The sequence below is a fragment of the Gadus morhua genome, unplaced genomic scaffold (assembly GCF_902167405.1).
Source record: "Gadus morhua unplaced genomic scaffold, gadMor3.0, whole genome shotgun sequence".
In the NCBI taxonomy this organism is placed as follows: domain Eukaryota; kingdom Metazoa; phylum Chordata; class Actinopteri; order Gadiformes; family Gadidae; genus Gadus; species Gadus morhua.
The window spans coordinates 125,906-147,417 of NW_021964149.1; the positions used below are offsets into that span (position 1 = coordinate 125,906).

A 21,512-nucleotide genomic window follows, 5' to 3' on the forward strand; every position below is an offset into this window, starting at 1 on the left:
CTCAAAAGTGGCGTTGCGTCTTCACTTTTTATTCTGCGTTTAGACGAGCGTTTTCGGGAGGAAATCTGCGTGCATACGGTGTCGCAAAAGTGTGTGGAATTCGATTGGGTATGCATGCCAGGCTGCTAGGTGGTGCTGTGATAGACTATCACACAACACCGCCATGTCTGAGCGCATGCGTAGAATCTTCCTTCTCTTATCCGTGCCGCAAAAACCAAAAAGATCCTTCTCTGTTCAGTAATACTATCTGTAAATATCCTGTACATTTCGTGGAAATACTCCTGTATGCTTGTTAGAGCTGCCAGAGCAGCTTGAAGGTCCGACGCATGGAAATAATCAGACATGTTAGTTTATTTCCTTTTACTGGCACATGTATGTGACGTAAGCGCGTACGCGACGTGAGCAGATCTGAGCAGTGTTTTGCGTCTTGGCAGTTTAGACGGAAACGCTACGGCGGAGCGTTTTCAACTTTTCCACTCTGGAGGGTAGTTTCAGATTTATGCGTTTTCATGCCCCAAAAACGCCGTCACCGTCTAAACGAAAGGCACTTCCGATAAAAAATTTTGTCGTTTTCACCCGCAAGCGTCCTCGTGTAAACGGGGCCTAAGTGCCGTATATTTTTGTTCAGTAATGTTGGGTGTTTCTAAAATGTTGGTTGAGTGGTTATGTATGGTGTGGCAACCCGGCCCGGGCCAATTAAGGACATGCAGAGGACCAGGTGGAGAAGCAGTGCTTAAATAGCCTGCTTCTCCACTCATTCAGGGCTCACCCAGCCATGTGGCTCCTCTACGGAGAGACCGGTCCTCGTGGTTGACGGGATTAAACATGCCTTTTTGGCTTTTGCCCAGCAAAGATGTGTCCTGTTTCGGGAAATGGTGGTTCGCTCACCGTGCTGGGTTACCACAATGGCTATGTGTATTGTTGTGGAGGAGTGCGGTGAGGTTCCCCGACAAGACTGGGCCCACCGGGACGGCCATGGAAATGTTACATAAGTTTGAGGGACCGGTTATATTTATGGACGTCTCTGAGAAATTTGAGTTTATCTGAAATACGAGGGGTGGGGATGAAACTGAGGCCCCTCTCCAGCAGCTGAGTTTCCGTTTCTGAGAGATGGAAGATGGTGAATAGGTTCAGAATGTTAGATTCCTGGGTACGGGGGTGTCCCTGTTGGGACTTAGCCCCCGCCCGAAGTTTAACTGATCCAGCCTGTGAAGATGTGAATGGCACCTTCACTGTTTTAAACCATGTTTTAAAAGATTCACATATTCCTGTCTGGCTGTTAGCCGTCTGCAGCTGTGGCTCATAGGCTAATTGAGCCACACCCATTCTGGTGCTCCTTGACCCGAGGATTCCAAGGGACGCGTTACGGCAACGTTACGGCTGCGGCACGGAACGGCTGCGACTCTGACCTGCTTGCATTTCCACCGGGCGCGTTACGGCAGCGCAACGTGCGTTGCGAGCCAGCCGTATTCACGCGAGATCACGAGATCACGCGATAATTCCTAAACCTAATGTACTCAACTTCTACTCCCAAAACGACTGCAATTAAATGCCACGCTTTGACCTTCCGGCCATTGCCCTTATAAAAATGATGATTTGGTACATAAATGAAGCTGTGATAGGCTACATGAGCTGAGTATTTCGTTTTATTTTGAAAATTGACCGGATGCTCTATGGCTTTTACTGTTTCACTTCCTGCCCTTCTGGATCTGCTCTGTTGAAATTGACGCGGTTCAGCAACGGCTTGCGGCAAAATAGAAATGCTACGGAATGATAGCGCTGCGGCAAGGCGAGCCGCTCCTGGGACGCTGCTGAGACGTTCCGCAGCCGCGCCCGGTGGAAATGGTCTCATTGATTAGAGTGGAACCTATCTGCTGCGGTGACCGATCGAGGAAACTCTTTTTCACAGACAATGTTGAAGTGCGTGTGATGCAGTGTCTGCTGTCCAATATATGTCGTCATGAGTTGTGTGAAATTCAGAATGGTGTATTTCGAAAAGTGTGTTGTATTTTATAGTGATGAATAAATTAAGGCGTGTTAATAGGGTCTGATGTGGTGCAGATAAATTATGTGAGAAATTAATGAGGGGGACATAGATTGTGGCCTGCGGGTATTTTTCTACTGTTTTGCGGTGCAGGGCCTGGAGAATGCCCGTTGTCGACTCAAACAGGTTCTCCCTGTGGTTGATGCCCAGAGAGAGCACCACAACCTTTGTGTGTGAATTGGGGGGATTTTTATCTAAGATCCGTGTGATGTGTTGGTGTTTGGCACTGGGATAGCTGTCAATTTGGACGTCTATGTGTGTGTGGGAAGGGATCCGACTCAGGTTTGAGTCACCTGTTACGTATTTTAAGAATCTAAGCTACCCACACATAGACCCAATGAAGCAGGACCAAACATATAAGCCGTAAATACTATACATAGCCACGGAAGTACCAGCCAGGCTCAGGAGGGGATGGTTTGGGCTCCAGTGGAGGGTGAAACCAGCAGGCCTGGATCTTTTGCTTTAGTTGGCCTGTAGGCTCATACAAGCATTTGGAAACCCAGACCTGATCGGCTTCCTGGATCACCCTTCTGAACTGGTCAGGCAGGAAACCTTTCCAGTTGACCCTCTGTGCTGCAGGTTGTGGAGCTGCCGTGTGGTGTGGCGCGGCAGAGCAGGATGAAGAAGGGGGCAGAGACGGCTTTGATGGTACCCTGAAGTGTGCTGCAGGTGGTGGAGCTGCCGTGTGGTGTGGCGCGGCAGAGCAGGATGAAGAAGGGGGCAGAGACGGCTTGGATGGTACCCTGAAGGCATAGTGAACCACTTGGATGTGGTTCAAAAGACCAACAGTACCCTGCACCTTGGCCCCACAGGTATCACACTGCTCCTCCTTGTGGTGTTCCGACAGGTGCTGGGTGAACCGGTCTCCCTCCACATGCAGGTTGCACAGGCAGCACTGCACTCCCTCTCCTGCTTCTGCGTCTCCTCTCCCTGCCTCTGCGTTGACTGCCCCTGCCTCTGTGTCTCCTCCTCTCGCTGCCTCTGTGTCTCCTCCTCTCGCTGCCTCTGTCTCTCCTCCTCTCGCTGCCTCTGTGTCTCCTCCTCTCGCTGCCTCTGTCTCTCCTCCTCTCGCTGCCTCTGTCTCTCCTCCTCTCGCTGCCTCTGTGCCTCCTCTCGCTGCCTCTGTGCCTCCTCTACCTGCCTCTGTCTCTCCTCTCCATACCTCCGTGCTCCCTGCCTCGTCCGTCTTAACTCCTCCTGCCTCACTAGACCCAGCAGTGCCTGATGACAGATCTGCTGGCTGGGGGGGGGGGTGGGGGGGGTTACAAAAAGAGGGCCATGCTATGCTACATGCAACTAAGAATCCTACACTACTATACTAGTTTTCTCCAGAATGGTACAGATACATATTGTTCAATAAATAAATCCACAAAATAGAATGATGTATTGAATAGTGTTTATTCTGACATGTTAAAAGAAAATCAATAAAAAGCAAACAGGCTTTGAAAACATCAGAGGCATTACTGCAAAATCACTGAAGCCCACCAGAGGAAAAAACAAATAAACAAACCAGCAAACAATCAATTAGTAAATAATTTCACCTACCTTGTGGAACCCACAGGAGCACTTAAGGCTTCTCCCAAACAGATCCTTGGTGTTCATTTGCTTCTGCAGCGGGCAAGCGTCTATTTTTTCTAAGGCCTTTTTCCATTTTGTGGCCCCTGGCCGTTTGCCTGTGGTAAAATGGAATTGGCCCCGAGCATACTTAAGGCATACATCCCTCCAATAGGAATCAGGCTTTGCTTCCTTCATCTGCAAACATCAAATGTAAAACAGGTTAATGTCGAGCTAGGCTATGTGTGTGTACAGACAGACAGATTGGTAGAAATGATACATGTGTATGTATTTATATATATTATGTATGTTTGTAGGTGGGTAGGTATGTTTTGCATTACTGTTTTATTACTATACAAATAAAGTTCTAATAATATTAATGTTATCATCATTATTTGTATTATTCAATCAATCAATATTTTCATACGAAGACATTGTAGCACAAAGTGCTTCACAAAATAAAAGCAGGCAAACTAGAGGATCATTATTGTTAATAATTAAACTTGGCACAATTAAACTTGTTTCATACACCTGTTTGCGCTGTTCACGCACATAACAAGACTCGATTACCGGAGGGGATGAAACTTGGCACAACTATTTCGTTTATACAACAAATAAATACGTTATTATTGATTCTGTCAAATCATCCCCACCATAGCCACACAGTGCTAGCATGTATCAGGTAGAATGTAGCTATTACAGTCAGAAGCTCGTTAGCAAAGCGACGTAACAAGAAAGTTGAAATACAAGTTGAATATCGTGCTGACGGGACGGGAACATTATAACACTAATACTATTAGAGCTTTCTTTGGTTGTTTTGCTTTTTTTGGTGTCGCTTTTATGAGTATTAATAAAGTTTCCAAACCTTTCTACCGATGTTTTATCTCCCGTAAGCGGTGGAAAAAATGGCTGCCACTCTAACGCGATGTTCATCGTATATTCCCGCCCCCTCCCGCGTCACGTGACCTATACTGTTCGGAACTGTGGTCGGATCTCATTCGAAACTCTTTGATCTCTGAAGGAATATGTTCGGACCTGGTTAGGAGCAGGTTAGGACCTCGTTCGGATTTGTTCGGACCTTTTGTAATGTGTTAGGACCTCGGAGGCAGTCCAAAAACCGGCAGGTACGGCCACGACAACACACTTGTAGAGTTCCAAGTCTCTGGCTTTTTGGAACAGGAAGAGCCTGGAACACTTAGGGTAAATCTAATTTTGAAATAGTCTTCAAATTGACGGAAGCTAGCTTTGATCACATCTTGGAGACGGCAGGCATTGAACCTCAGGCCTTCTACATGAGAAGCATACGCTTTGCCGTTGAGAGAAGTCCCCTGTGTTACTTCAATTGTACACCTGTAAAACCGGTTTCCACAAGCTTTGCTTAACGATAGAAGGGACAAATAGGTCATCAGTTGGCACTAGGGTATCATACATTTGATAGAGAATTTTGCTTGCCTGCCACCGTTGTCATTGATGGAAAGTCTATTGCATTGATGGAATGCAAGTTTACTACAAGCAAGATTGCCAGTTAGGACAATTCCGTTTTTTTTTAACTGCAAGAAACACTTTTATCACATCTACACCAGATGATGCTGTTGCAAAAAGTGTAGGTACTGCTGGGAGTTGAACCCAGGGTCTCCTGTTTACAAGACAGGCGCTTTCACCAGCTAAGCCACAGTACCCCTATTGTAATGTTTACTTGAGACACCAATGAAAAAGGTCTCATGTAAAGTGACCCGATCATGTGTTAAGCTATCAGTACTGGCGGCTAAAGGAATTCCAATTGAGCAGGTTACTTACATTATACAACTTACTGATGTGATTAGAACACTGCCTCTTCTGTGAACTAGACAGTCACTATGACAGTCCCAGCCACAGCTACCCTCTCAGTTCAGGAGAAATGCTTCAGCAAATTATTGGGAAGACAACGAAAGAGGTCTGCAGTACCATGACATATTTCTGTTGATCCTTTAAACAGTCCCTTAAACATACACTGATTAACCTGTACCGTTGACGGCAGGATTCGAACCTGCGCGGGGGGACCCCAATGGATTTCTAGTCCATCACCTTAACCACACAGTTTCGACATTTCAATTCACTATCTTGTTCAAACATTAGCATTCTGCAACATTTTTGGTAGGTAAAGCATTGCGTGACCTCATTTTGTTTAAACATTTATTACACAGTAACATTCGGCAATGTTTCGTGATCGGATCACTTTTGACTTCTACCTTATAAATGGGATTCATTCAAAAACATCGCGTCACCTTCAATACAATTTGGAGATGCCGGGGATTGAACCCGGGACCTCATACATGCGAAGCATGCGCTCTACCACTGAGCTACATCCCCTCAAGGTAGTACATAGTACATCTCTACTATCAATACCTGAAGCTTTGCTTAATGATACAGCCAATCAATAGGTTGACTTGCATTAGGCCATCCTAAGAGATGAAGATATTTGGCCTGCCTGCTAAAAGCAGAGGTGGTAAACTGGTGTGGCAGATTTCAATCATGGAGCGGGGGATCCAATGGATTTCTAGTGCATCAGCTTAACCTCTTGGCCAGGACAATGGTGCTTATCGACCTCAAGTCTATCAGTTGTTCGAACAGTAACAGAATGCAACGCTTGAGGCTGTGTGATCAAATTGTGAAATAGTCCTACACCATTGACCACAGCTTGCTTTGATCACATCTTAGTGATCGGACCTCAGCACTCCTACATGAGAAGCTTTACAGATGAGCCGAAAACAGATTACTTCAATTGTACATGTGGCAACCGATACATGAAAGTTTGCTTAACGATACAAGAGGGGAAATCGGTTATCGACTGGCAGTACGGTATCATACATTTCTTAGAGAAGTAGTCTGCGTACAGATAGCAGAAATGGCCAACGCTTGTCGGCAGGCCTGAATCTTTGTCGTGACGCAACAATGTTTTTCTCTTCTGTGGCTGTCAACACTTAGTGCATAAACGTACCGTACTCATATCAATGTGTTGACCGGCACTAGCTTTTGAGCGCACACTAGCTTTTGAGCGCACAAGCGCACAAAAGCATGCGCTTTTGAAATCGCACGCACTGATTAACCTGTATCGTTGACGACAACACAGTTTCAATTCTCTCACTTGTTTCGAACATTAGCATTCGGCAACATCTTTGGTAGGTTAAGCATTGCGTGACCTCATTTGATTAAAATAGCACTCACCTGACTATTCTAGGGCAATCAAATGGAGATGCCGGGGATTGAACCCGGGGCCTCATACATGCAAAGCATGCGCTCTACCACTGAGCTACATCCCCTTACTGCTGAAGATTATACATTTTAAACCTGCTTCGGAACACACCAAGGGTTTTCTCGTCCATGGCATTCTGCACCTGGAAAGGACAACACTAGTCTTCGGATCTATCAGACCTCTATCAGAGTCTTATCTTGAGGAGAGAGAGGTCATGTTTCCCGAAGCTCCGCTGGGCATTGGAAAGAACTACTTAATTCATCGTTCAGATCTACTTTATCTTATTTTATTTACCTAACAGTATATAGCTTGTTTCCGTCGTCCTCAATCGCTCGATTCAACAATACATTTTGGCACTTTTTACTCCCGGATCAGACCGCAGAAAAAGCCTTGGACTTTCCTATCGCCAACATGCCTCTGTATTCGGATATCTCAGGCACGGAGACTGGGAAATGCACAGACTGCGCCAAACTGAAACAGACATTGGCTTTAATTGAAACGAGACTAGCAGCAGTAGAAAAACGCAAAGGACTATCACAGGATACAGTGCCGATGGGTGAGTTTGCTGAGCTCACTCAGATACAGCAAGATGATCAAAGCTACACTGTATCCTTCCCGAAGCTGGACATGAGAGAGACAGTTCCAGCTGCGTCTCACTGGAACAGAGTCGGCGCTAAGCCAAAGCAACATACCAAAGTAAATCAACAAGTTCACTCAACACCAAATGCTAAGCTACCCAAAGCTAAAGTTATCAGCCGGATTAGCCCGTCACTCAAATCAACCCTGCCACTGAAGAACCGGTTCCTGCCACTTCAAGAGTCCACGAACGCGCCTGCCACCGATGCACCCCTGAGCCCCGAGATGCGTCCGGACGGACAGTGCGGACAGAGACGGAACAACCAGTCGCCACGGAGGCGGGCTGCACATGTGTCTGCCACCGTCCAACAAGGGCCCATCTCAGAGAAAGCAGATGAACCAGACACTCTGATTATAGGAGACTCAACCATCAAGGATATAACCGGTAAGAAGATCAAAACATGCATCTTCCCATATGGAATGGTTGGTAATATCAACCATAAACTAGCCAAAATCATATTGGAAAACCCCAAAATCTCACAGATTGTTGTGCATGCAGGATTTAATGATATTCAAAGAGAACAGTCAGAACTTCTGAAGAGGGATTACACTGATCTATTGGATACACTGGACAAAATACACATCAAGTCTTCCATCAGTGGACCCATACCAACTGTTGACAGGGGAATAAACAGATTCAGTCGTCTACTTGCACTGAATACATGGCTTTCCAGAGTCTGCAATGAAAGAGGAAGGGACTTTATTGACAATTTCAACTTATTCTGGGGGCGCAAATATCTTTTCAGAGCAGATGGCCTACACCCAAACAGGTTAGGCTCAAAACTGTTGAGGGACAATCTACTCTTCTCGCTTTACGCACAGGCCACAATCTTGCCATGGTCTGACGCACAGGCCACAATCAGAGCACAGGTTGAGAAGAAGCGAGACTACAGCCTCCCCCACACAACTACTCTGCCACTATCTGACACACAGATAGCAGACAGCCCACAGACCTTGAAGAGAGACAACAGCCCGCCCGACGCCATCAACACTGTGCCCTCCCCCATCGCTGATGCTGGCTTGGCGAGGAACGGCCACCCCCCTCCTCTGCATTCCCCCATCGATGATGACCTCCAGCCTCATCTCTCCCATAGCCACAACAACAACTCCAGCTCCGATGTCTCCCTTTGCGATTTTCCAGCCGAATTTAAGAAACTGGAACATGCTGGCATCAAACTTGCATCTGTGTCAATGATAGCATCGCCACGTCATGGCCGCAGGCTGCTAACACTGCTAACACCCAGGAGGACGGCGCCCCACCCCCACCCCGATAGTAGTCCTGAGTATTACTGAGACAAAAAAGGGTTCAGCCGTAGACACAGTATAAAGGAAGTTTCTCATAATCTGCTGAACCCAAGGTTGCCTACGTCAAAGCAGGGCAACTTTTGCATTCATGCTGTAACCACTAAGAGAGTAAACAAAGGGAAACTTAGACACACTGCTAACCTCACAAATCTCATATCTATTGCCTCCAAACCAAAAACAACCTTAAAGCCTATCAACAGCACCATCAGGATGGCTCTACTTAATGTGAGGTCTCTTAATAACAAATCATTTTTAGTTAATGATTTTATTAACACTTCCAAACTGGATTTTATGTTTTTAACTGAAACATGGCTGGAACAAAATAACAGTGCAACCGTTCTGATAGAGACAGCTCCTCCCGACTATAACTTTTTTGATGCATGTAGATCTGGAAAAAGAGGTGGAGGGGTTGCTGCTATATTTAAAAATGTATTTCAGGGGAAACAGATGTTATTTGGTGATTTTCCATCGTTCGAATACCTTAGTGCTGTATTGAAATGCTCCCCCAGAGTTCTCCTATTAATTATTTACAGGCCACCCACATATTCTGCAAATTTTTTCGATGAATTCACAGAATTATTGTCTAGCATCTCCACAGAATTTGACTGTCTAGTTATAACTGGTGACTTCAATTTTCATACTGATGATTTGAATGACAAGTGTGCAAAAAAACTTTTTACCATTTTGGACACATTTGAACTGTCTCAACATGTGAAAGAGGCTACTCATTGCAAGGGGCACACTCTAGACCTGGTTATCACAAAGGGCCTCAATGTTTATGATCTCTCTGTGACTGATCCTTCCTTGTCTGACCACTTTTGTGTTTTCTTTAACATATCTTTTATTCCCGACATACAGACAAAATCAAACACTGTCAAAAAACGGTATATCAATGAAGATTCTAATGTACTTTTTAAAAAGGCCATCTCCTTGCTACCACCTCTAAACCCATGTTCTGCTGATGATCTTGTAGAAAACTTTAATTTGAAAATTTTGAAAGTCATAGATGTCATTGCACCTTATAAGGTTAAAACGATTTCTGGAAAGCAAAAGGCACCCTGGAGAAAAGCTGCTTCTGTAACAGCACAGAAAAAGGAATGCAGGAAGGTTGAACGCATCTGGCGTAAAACAAAACTTCATATTCACCATGATATCTATAAAGAGAGCCTCCGTGCCTACAATTTAGAGTTAAAAAATGCTAGAGAAACATTTTTCTCCAATATCATTAAAACCAACACTAATAATGCAAAAACCCTATTTGCAACTGTTGACAGACTGACCAACCCCCCAACAGAAATTCCACCTGATCTCCATTCCACGCAGAAATGCAATGAGTTTGCAGCTTTTTATATTGATAAAATTGAAGGTATCAGACGCGCCATCAATATCTCCACGTCAAACAAAAATGTTGGACTACCACCCTGTTCAGGCAAAAATTACGTGGCAAGGATGGCATGCTTTAATGTCATAGACTCTCAAAATCTTGTGGAAACTGTGACACAACTAAAGCCATCCACCTGTTGCCTTGATACTATACCTACCAACCTCTTTAAGAATGTTTTCGACTGCCTAGCAGTAGACATATTGCAGATAGTTAACAACTCTCTCCAGTCAGGCAAGTTCCCAAAAGCTTTGAAAACTGCAGTTATTAAACCCCTTTTAAAAAAGCGGAGCCTAGATGCCTCTATTATTAACAACTACAGACCAATATCAAATCTACCCTTCATAAGTAAAATCATTGAGAAAGTTGTCCTCCAGCAACTAAATCACTTCCTGGCATCAACTGGTTGCTATGACACCTTCCAATCAGGATTTCGACCCCTGCACAGCACTGAGACCGCCCTTATTAAAGTTGTAAATGACATCCGTCTTAACACAGACTCTGGCAAAACCTCAATACTAATGCTACTTGACCTCAGTGCTGCATTCGACACTGTAGACCATACATTACTTCTGGAAAGGTTAGAAAACTGGGTGGGGCTTTCAGGCACTGTCTTAAATTGGTTCAGGTCCTACCTTCAAAATAGGAACTACTTTGTTTCCATTGGCGACTTTGTATCAGAATCAACCAACGTGACATGTGGAGTCCCACAAGGTTCGATCTTAGGACCCTCTTTATTCAACATCTACATGCTCCCACTAGGGCAAATCATGCAAAATAACAATATTGACCATCATTGCTATGCTGATGACACGCAAATCTATGTATCGCTATCACCAAATGACTATCGGCCCATAGATCTGCTGTGCCACTGCATTGAGCAAGTGAAGGAATGGATGTGCCGAAATTTCCTTCAACTAAATGAGGACAAAACAGAGATAATTGTATTTGGTCCTAAAACGGAAAGGCTTAAAGTAACCCAACACCTTCACTCTCTGTCCCTGAAAACCTCAATCAAAGCCAGGAATCTAGGGGTTATCATGGATTCAGATTTACATTTTGACAGTCACATCAAATCAGTTACAAAATCGGCATATTATCACCTTAAAAATGTAGCAAGACTTAGAGGGCTCATGTCCACCGAAGACTTACAAAAACTTGTACATGCCTTTATCACTAGTAAGCTTGATTACTGCAATGGTCTCCTCACAGGTCTTCCAAAACAAACTCTGAGGAAGCTTCAGCTTGTTCAGAATGCTGCTGCTAGAGTTCTAACAAAGACCAAAAGATTTGATCATATTACACCAATTCTGAAATCGTTACATTGGCTTCCTGTAGGTCAGAGAATTGATTTTAAAATCATGTTGCTAACCTATAAATCCCTACATGGTTTAGGCCCAAAATATTTAACTGATATGCTTCCACTACATCAGCCTTCTAGACCACTAAGATCCTCTGAGACCAATCTGTTAATTATCCCCAGAGTAAACACAAAACATGGGAAAGCAGGATTTAGTCACTATGCAACAAATAGCTGGAATAAACTCCCAGAGGATTTAAGACTTGCCCCAACTCTGAGCACCTTTAAAACAAGACTGAAGACTTTTATGTTTGCTATAGCTTTCTGCTAAAATCTTAAATACATTGCACTTTCTAAAAAGCTTTTTTAACTTTGCCTTTATTTTCTATTTTAATACTAAAATGCCTTTTTCTATATTAACCATTTCTTTGCATATGTTTTTCTTTTACTTATCTATTATTTTATTTTATTGTATGACAATGTTTATATGTGAAGCACTTTGAGTCTGCCTTGTGTATGAAAAGTGCTATATAAATAAAGTTGCCTTGCCTTGCCTTGCCTTAAATATTAACATTTTATGTTTTGAGAACATGTTGTCAGAAAATATCGATTGCTAAGTGCCTTTCCAGATAATGCCAGATTTTAAAAATGGTGCCTTCTACATGCTTAGATTAACATATTTGCACTGATTTCATGCAGTTTCACCGTAATATGTGTATGTGTTGGCTGAACAAGGGAATGAAAGAGAGGGAATGAAAGACCCCAATGGATTTCTAGTCCATCGCCTTAACCACTCGGCCACGACAACACACTATTAGATTTCCAAGTCTCTGGCTTTTTGGAACAGGAAGAGTCTGGAACACTTAGGGTAGGTTAAGCCTTGCTTGATCTAATTTTGAAATAGTCTTCAAATTGACTGAAGCTAGCTTTGATCACATCTTGGAGACGGCAGGCATTGAACCTCAGGCCTTCTACATGAGAAGCATACGCTTTGCCGTTGAGAGAAGTCCCCTGTGTTACTTCAATTGTACATCTGTAAAACCGATTCCTGAAGCTTTGCTTAACGATAGAAGGGACAAATAGGTCATCAGTTGGCACTAGGGTATCATACATTTGATAGAGAATTTTGCTTGCCTGCCGCCGTTGTCATTGATGGAAAGTCTATTGCATTGATGGATTGCAAGTTTACAACCACAAGCAAGATTGCCAGTTAGGACAATTCCGTTTTTTATTTAACTGCAAGAAACACTTTTATCACATCTACACCAGATGATGCTGTTGCAAAAAGTGTATGTACTGCTGGGAGTTGAACCCAGGGTCTCCTGTTTACAAGACAGGCGCTTTCACCAGCTAAGCCACAGTACCCCTATTGTATTGTTTACTTGAGACACCAATGAAAAAGGTCTCATGTAGCCTGACCCGATCATGTGTTAAGCTATCAGAACTGGCGGCTAAAGGAATTCCAATTGACTAGGTTACTTACATTATACAACTTACTGATGTGATTAGAACACTGCCTCTTCTGTGAACTAGACAGTCACTAAGACAGTCCCAGCCACAGCACCCCTCTCAGTTCAGGAGAAATGCTTCAGCAAATGATTGGGAAGACAACGAAAGAGGTCTGCAGTACCATGACATATTTCTGTTGATCCTTTAAACAGTCCCTTAAACATACACTGATTAACCTGTACAGTTGACGGCAGGATTCGAACCTGCGCGGGGAGACCCCACTGGATTTCTAGTCCATCACCTTAACCACACAGTTTCAACATTTCAATTCTTTATCATGTTCAAACATTAGCATTCTGCAACATTTTTGGTAGGCAAAGCATTGCGTGACCTCATTTTGTTTAAACATTCATTACACAGTAACATTCAGCAATGTTTCGTGATCGGATCATTTTTGACTTCTACCTTATATAAGGGATTCATTCATAATCATCGCCTCACCTTCACTACAATTTGGAGATGCCGGGGATTGAACCCAGGACCTCATACATGCGCTCTACCACTGAGCTACATCGCCTTTTTGTATTAATCAGTACATCTCTACTATCAATACCTGAAGCTTTGCTTAATGATACAGCCAATCAATAGGTTGACTTGCACTAGGCCATCCTAAGAGATGAAGATATTTGGCCTGCCTGCTAAAAGCAGAGGTGGTAAACTGGTGTGGCAGATTTCAATCATGGAGCGGGGGATCCAATGGATTTCTAGTGCATCAGCTTAACCGCTTGGCCAGGACAATGGTGCTTATCGACCTCAAGTCTATCAGTTGTTCGAACAGTAACAGACTGCAACGCTTGAGGCTGTGTGATCAAATTGTGAAATAGTCCTACACCCTTGACCACAGCTTGCTTTGATCACATCTTAGTGATCGGACCTCAGCACTCCTACATGAGAAGCTTTACAGATGAGCCGAAAACAGATTACTTCAATTGTACATGTGGCAACCGATACATGAAAGTTTGCTTAACGATACAAGAGGGGAAATCGGTTATCGACTGGCAGTACGGTATCATACATTTCTTAGAGAAGTAGTCTGCGTACAGATAGCAGAACTGGCCAACGCTTGTCGGCAGGCCTGAATCTTCGTCGTGACGCAACAATGTTTTTCTCTTCTGTGGCTGTCAACACTTAGTGCATAAACGTACCGGACTCATATCAATGTGTTGACCGGCACTAGCTTTTGAGCGCACACTAGCTTTTGAGCGCACAAGCGCTATAATTCTCCCATTGGTTTGGGGAAGGAATATCATGTGGACGGACATAATGGAAACGGAAAATGGAAACGGAAAAGGCTTGGATGGAGTAGACTATGGAAAGAAAGACCAGAGGGGAGAAGAGGCTGGAGAGAAAGAGAATAAATATGATAAAGAACTGACCGTGAGTGTTGAACTGATCGGGGAAGATCCAATAACGGTGATGGAGTTCATGAGAGTGACGAAAGAGGTGTGTGGGGAGTTGATGGCGTGCCGTAAAACAGGATTGAAAAAGTATGAATTGACAATGGGACATCTCAGCGGGAAAAAGAAACTTATGGACGGGTTCAAAATAAGAGGGGTTAGTATAGAGGGTTTTCACGGCGCGTCATCAGCGCGTCATCAATCCGGCAGTCGCCATGTTGGAGGTACTCGGCAAGGTAAATAAACCGCACGCCAAGGTAAATAAAGCGCACGCCGCAGTAGATCCCGAATATCTTCGTGGAAAATGGTAAATTATTGCCGTGTTTTTGGCTGTACCAATCGGTCAGACCGCGAAAAACATTTGGAGTATTACAGACTGCCAAAAGTTATAACTAATCAAGGAGAACAATGCCAAAAGTTGTCAGAGGAAAGGAGGCGCTTGTGGTTAGCGAAGCTGAACCAGGATCTACGTGGCAAAAATCTGGACAACGTCCGAATTTGTTCGGCCCATTTCTTGTCAGGTAAGTGACATCTTTTTATGTTGCATTATTGACTTAATATCTGATTAGGATCATATTTAATAGCCTGCTACAGTAGCAACACAGTTCTTAAAATGTAGAGCTACAATGTGCTGTATTTCTCATTGTATTCCAGGTAAAAGGTCTGACCTTTATCAAAAGGATGACCCAGATTGGGTGCCATCTGACTGGTGATTTAATTGAGGCTATGACCAGCGAACTTCAAAATCTTAGAACTGAAAACATCCAGTTGTGCTCTGATGTTGCACATTTGTCCACTACCTATGACCAAAGTGCATTTGTTGATAATGATGAAAAGGTTTTATTTTTCACTGGCCTACCTACATACCAGATACTGTTGGTACTCTTCACATTCCTTAGTCCCCACCTCCCTGTGAAGAAGTCACTTGATAAGTTTAAGCAGTTGATGCTGACACTGATGCGCCTTAGGCTTAATGTTTCCACGACCTTCCTGTCATATGCATTTAACATATCAATAGCCACTGCTTCTAGGATAGTCACTGATGTCATTGATGTCATGTTTATTCGTATGAAACCACTTATCATGTGGCCGGAAAGAGAGCATTTACAAAAAACTATGCCAATGCAATTCAGGAAACATTTTGGGAAAAAATGTGCTGTTATTATTGACTGTTTTGAGGTTTTTATAGAACGTCCGTCTAACCTTATAGCCAGAGCAGAAACATGGTCTTCCTACAAGCACCATAACACAGTTAAATTCTTGATTGGTATTACACCACAGGGCACAGTGTCTTACATTTCAAATGCATGGGGAGGAAGAGTCAGTGACAAATACCTAACTGAAAACTGTGGCTTTTTGGACAACATAGTTCCTGGTGATCTTGTCCTTGCTGACCGTGGCTTTAATATTCAAGCCACTTTGGGTTGTATAATGGCTCATGTAAAAATTCCAGCCTTCACTCGTGGAAAGTCACAGTTGGCTCCTGTTGACTTAGAAACCACAAGAAAAATTGCCCATGTCAGGATTCATGTTGAGCGTGTAATTGGTAGCGTGCGCCAGAAATATACCATCTTGGGGGGGATATTACCAATTGATTTCTTGATGTGCAAAGATAGTGATGGTTATTGTACCATTGATACGATTGGACTTGCCTGTTGTGCTCTGGTGAACCTTTGCCCATCCATTGTTGATTTTGACTGAAGAATATTTTTATATGCACTTTGTCAATAAAAAGACTATATAGCCTAAAATTATTTATAAATGGTTGTTAATTTACAGTTTTTGTTAATGTATTGTTGTGGAAGAGAACACATCATAACACTATCATCAGAACACAGATTTATTAAAGGAAAACCACACAGTTATCAGAACAGATAGCTTATAAACTATACAGTACTATAAATTATAGTATATACAGTATACTATAGTGCGAACATAATTTTGTATGTAATTTGAGTTTTACAACTTTTTTTGTCAGTATAGCATTGCAAAATTTCACCAACTTGAAATCAAATGCTAAAAATATTTAAAAAACAGTTTCAAAAAAGGTACACGTTTCTAAATAAATTAAATATTGTTTTAACCAACATTAAAACAAAGTGCCTGAAGTGCGTAACTTCACAACAGTCCACTAAAAAATAGTTTTGTTTTTTTACTTCAAAGGTTTCTTTCCCTTTTTTGGCTCAAACTTAGGTAGCTTTTGGCACTTTGGGCAATACCATTTTCCCTTTGGTGCAACCTTGACATTAATGCACGAGTAGTGAAACCACTTAATATGACATTTTGCATTGTCACACAAAATCATCTTTCCAAACTCAACCTGGCCACAGAAACACCAGGTTTCTTCTTGGCCACTGGCACTTGCAGCACAATCAGAGCCATGTGATTCAGCCGAGGTAGATACTCCAGGTTGCGAGGACACATTGGCAGATGTAGATGAAAGCCTTGTGTAAAACTTGCCAACTAACTCTGGCATAATGGCTGTGTCAAAAATATTCTTGCTTTTCTGGCATATTGTGTCCCAAAACTCTTCATCAAATAAAATGCACTCAACATGCAAATCCTTTTCTGTCCAAACAACTAAATAGGCAGATTCCAGTTTGCACACCCCAAGTTGAGTTTGCACCTGGTAGAAATACTGGTGGTTTCGGTTAAGTGTCAGTTTCCCTTCACTGTCCTTCTCCAAATAGGATACACTGTCCAACATGTCACTTTTCACAAAGAATGGACATTTCACTCCAATTACACTGACACCACAACAATCACAAGAAACAAGGCCATCGGGAGAAGCACCCAAGAATGGCACACTTGGATTTATGAAAAAACCTGTGTCGTGTACTTTAACATTTTCATGAGATTCCTTATGTACATCTATAAACATATCACATGCAAATTTCTCATGATTACATCCCCAGGTAGTGGCTTTTGATGTGAATCTGTATGACTCAGGATAGCATACACTTTTGATTAAGCTCTGAGCTGGCTGTTTTGGATCAGTGCAACATGCAGTTTTCATTTTAGATGCTGTGATTCGACCAGCGCGAAATCTAAACCACAGTTTAGAGGAAGCTTGATCCCTTGTAGCGGCCTCAACTGCCTTTGCTTGCTCCTCTGAAACAGAAATTTCAACATCTTTGCATGTGGACAATCACTATAGCTCACTATAGTCCATGTGAACTGCTTCGTCTTTTCGCAATTCCGTCAACACAAGAGGTAAATTTTCTCCAATTGATTTTGGAACAAAACTGTCAGAGTAAGGCTCAATCAGGGACAAAATAGCAGACTTTGATCCAGTCGCGCTAAGAGCACTGAATAATGATGACAGTTCATCACTGGTTGGCTGTTGCGGTTTCCCAACTGTAACAGTAGAAGAAGTGGAAGTATCACTTGGGTCCTCAAGTGGCTGTCCAAGAGCAGCACATTTCATCCTGCCAGCTCTTTTACTTGAGACCTCTTGGTTACAGTGAAGTCAATCTTCCGGCATTCCCTGTATTCCACCTTAGACAGTGCAGTAGGTAACAGCCAATACGCCTTCTCTTGCGTCACTGTCTGAGTCCCTCAACTTCACTGTTTCTTCTATGAGAAACAATAATGCAGCAACATGTGTGCACGTCTCTCCGAGGCCAGCCATACACGTGCAGTGGGCTCCAAGTATCCGACCAGACTTCTCAGCGATTATCCAGGGTTCCAGGGGTGTTTCTCGGATTGATTGAGAATGGAGAACCTGAATAAAAGACATGACAACCAAATAAGTAAGAATAACAAAATAGTTTCTCACCGTTTCACTTTAAAAAAATGAATAACAGTTAGGCTTATCTGCATCACTTGTTCACAATGTGGCCACACAGGCCCCCAGAGGTTATAAACTCTGATAGTGATAAATGCACTATAAATAAAGTTGATAGTGTACAGTGTACATAGCAATCTAGACTGTGGTCTGTGGACTGCATATCAAACTGGGGGTCCTTGAAATGAAAAACGGTTGAGAATCACCTGGCTACACCTTGGGTATTGCAATGATATCATACAGTTATGGTTAGGTTGATTAAAGACATTATTGCATTACTTACTTTGGCCTTCGCAACACATCTGTCGTCGATGACTTGGTATTGAATCTCCCTCACCCATCCACACACCATCTGGTTATAGGCCTCCAAACTTTTGTACGCTTGTCTTCCGCTGTGTATGGGCTTGGCGAGAAAACCAGGTAGTTGACGATGTCAGGATAACAAACAGACGGAAGACTCTCCGGGTCGTCATTGATCCAAGACGAGGGAGCCAACTCGTAGGGATCTGCACCACCAATCAAATCTAACTTCCTCAAATATCGTGCTTTTTCGCCCGGTCCAAGTCCTTCCCTGTATGCCTTTGCATCTATAACGCCTTTTGACGAGCTTTTCTTGGGTTTATGACCTTTATCCATCGCAGCGTTTTCGTTTATCCAGCGCAGAGTTTACATGCATTACAGCGCAGTGTTTACATCGAGTGCCTCCAACATGACCGCGCATCCGGGTTACTGCCCAAGACGTGACGTCGGTGAAAACCCTCTATAATTGCAAAAGAGCTTACCAGTGACGAAACGGTGGTGTCGTTCTTGGAGCTTCCGGCGTACACCACGGACAATGACGTTATTCTGAAGCTACAGGGGTGGGGGGTCTCAGCTGCCTCACCGATCAAAAGAAGAATGTGGCCTGGCACTAACATTGCAGACGGGACCAGGTTTCTGAAAGTGAAGTTTAATGACTTGGTCAGGTCGTTGCCGTCATAGATATATATAGAACACTAGATACGCCACGCCCCTCTCAGCCGCGGCACACGGAGCCGCCATCTTGTGTGGGTCTTGAGTAGGTATTCTCAGACTGTCAGACAGCCATAGATATATATGTTCACAGCTCATTTCTCAAAAAAAAACAATGACAGTTCATTGTGCTGCTTTCAAGTGTGTACACCGTCGTACAGTACAAACCAGATCAGAGGAAATCACTTTATAATTATATATAGTTATATATAACTATATATGAGAGTTATAAGCTAAATGGATAAGATATTTACTTTTTGAGAAATAAAATTTCATCTTAGTCCAGCAGAAACATTTCTGATAGTAGATATAATCAGTGGCAAGTTAAATGTCATGTGTTAAAAAGTGTGTTTCTTGTATAACATAGAGGAAAAAAAAAATCTTACTACCACTTAAAATCAAACATGGAATATCAACTATGATGTTTTTAGTGTCATCCACTGAGCCATCACCGCTCAAATTTGCTACATCTTTGTATGAATTTTCCATATGGTGTAATGCACTAGACAGCGGGTTGACCCATTCAAGATGGCCGCCGCGGTGGCCGTCAGCCGACCGGAGCTCAACATTGCCGTGACGTATCTAGTGTTCTATATATATCTATGGTTGCCGTATTCTACGAAGTTCAGCACAGCTACGGGTCCCCAGTACTTCCGGGTGATCCACGACAGACAGGAGAAGGTATGTAGGATCCAACCGGGGCACATTCTGAGGGACTGTCCGGAGTTCAGATGCCACAGGTGCCATGGACAGGGGCACTACGCAAGAGAGTGTGGCACAGACGAGGAACAGAGGCGACAAGGAGGAGAAGGCGGGAGACGGGAGACGGACGTCGGCGAGGAGGAGGAGCGACCGAGAGGAGAGGGAGGAGAAGGCGGTAGCGGAGCTGAGGCGACTGAAGCAGAAGGAAGTGGCGTTGGAGTCGGTGGGGAAGGAGAGCAGGAGGACGAGGAGCAGGAAGGAATGGCAGAGGACGTGACGGCAGCGGAAGAGTTAACGGAGACGGGAGGAGAGAAGGAAAGGGAGGAGAACGGCTGCAGCGCGGACAGTGCGGTGAGGGGGACGGACGAGCGAGAGGAGCGGAGCAGCGCGGGTGAGGGAGCGAAAGGAGGGGAGAAGATCGGGGTAAAGAGTGGAATGACTGTGGTGGGACAGGGAGAGGGAAGGTCGGTGGCAAGGGGGATTAAGTGGGAAAAAAAAGTGCAAATTAATAACATAACGTGTGGAATCTCTTCTCATTTATACTTTTAATGATCAGGATAACTTCTTTTAACGCTAATGGGCTAAGGGACAGGAACAGGAGGCAGCAAACCTTGATGGTGTGTGTGAGGCAGAAATAATATGTTTACAAGAGACACATTGGGATGAGGAGGTTATGAGGGTGGTTGAGAGAGAATGGATGGGGGACATGTATGTGAATAATGGTGGTGTTAAATCAAGAGGGGTAGCAATTTTAGTGAAAAGGGGAGTGGTTGAGAATGTGACGAAGTGTGTGGATGATGGTGATGGGAGGGTGATAGGAATTACTTTTGAGTACTTGGGTAAAATATGTCGATTGTTGAATGTGTATGCGCCGAATGAGGAGAAGGAGAGGAGGTTTTTTTTTGAGGGATTGGGGGGAATGTGTGTGGAAAACTGTTTGGTGGTGGGTGACTTTAACGTGTGGTGTGGGAGGTTGGATGCTTCTACGAGTGTGTGTTTCAGGAATGACTCGTCAAGATGTTTGTTGAAAGAGGTTATGAGTGTGAATGGTTTAACAGATGTGTGGAGAGAAAGGAATCCAGAGGGGAGGGTTTTTTCAAGGAGGCAAGTGGTGAGAGGAGTGTTAAAACAGAGTTGGTTAGATTTAGTCTTGAGTACAAATGGCATTGCAGGTAGGATAGGGAGAATTGATTATAAGGTTACTGCGCTTAGTGATCACATGGTGTTGGGGTTTAACTTGGGTCAGGGGTTTGAGAGGAGAGGGGGAGGCGTGTGGTGTATGAATGGTGAGTTGCTGAGAGAAGAAAAGTACAAAAGGAAAGTGAGAGAATGTATTTTGAGGAGGAAGAATGAGAGAATGTATGAGGAGGACATTGGGAGGTGGTGGGAGAGTTTGAAAGGAGAGATAAAGGAATTGAGTATGGGTTATAGTAGAGGCAGGAATATGACACAGAGAGAGAGAGAGAGAGAGAGGAGGTTAAAGGGAGATTTAGCTAGAGGCAAAGAGAGCGGATGAGATGGTAGGCTATGATTTGGGGAAGTATATTAGAATTAAGGATGAACTGAAGGAGATAGAACAGAGGAGGTGTATGGGTACAATAGTCAGAAGTAGGGCCAGATATGTGATTGAGGGAGAGAAATGTACAGGATTCTT

General features: G+C 43.6%; 1 long non-coding RNA gene and 4 other non-coding genes across 5 annotated transcripts; all 5 read right to left on the reverse strand.

Moving 5' to 3' along the window:
- Positions 1 to 5,203: 5,203 nt before the first annotated feature.
- Positions 5,204 to 5,277, reverse strand: trnat-ugu (transfer RNA threonine (anticodon UGU)). The gene has a single exon. It is a non-coding gene; the product is annotated as a tRNA-Thr (tRNA).
- A 598-nt stretch (positions 5,278 to 5,875) lies between these two features.
- Positions 5,876 to 5,947, reverse strand: trnaa-cgc (transfer RNA alanine (anticodon CGC)). Its single transcript has one exon. It is a non-coding gene; the product is annotated as a tRNA-Ala (tRNA).
- Positions 5,948 to 6,825: 878 nt separating this feature from the next.
- On the reverse strand, positions 6,826 to 6,897 carry trnaa-ugc (transfer RNA alanine (anticodon UGC)). Its single transcript has one exon. It is a non-coding gene; the product is annotated as a tRNA-Ala (tRNA).
- A 5,846-nt stretch (positions 6,898 to 12,743) lies between these two features.
- trnat-ugu (transfer RNA threonine (anticodon UGU)) lies at positions 12,744 to 12,817 on the reverse strand. Its single transcript has one exon. It is a non-coding gene; the product is annotated as a tRNA-Thr (tRNA).
- Positions 12,818 to 17,910: 5,093 nt separating this feature from the next.
- LOC115539320 (uncharacterized) lies at positions 17,911 to 18,529 on the reverse strand. Its single transcript, XR_003975836.1, has 2 exons — positions 18,429 to 18,529; positions 17,911 to 18,082 (listed from the first exon to the last, which is right to left on the reverse strand). It is a non-coding gene; the product is annotated as an uncharacterized LOC115539320 (long non-coding RNA).
- Positions 18,530 to 21,512: the final 2,983 nt, after the last annotated feature.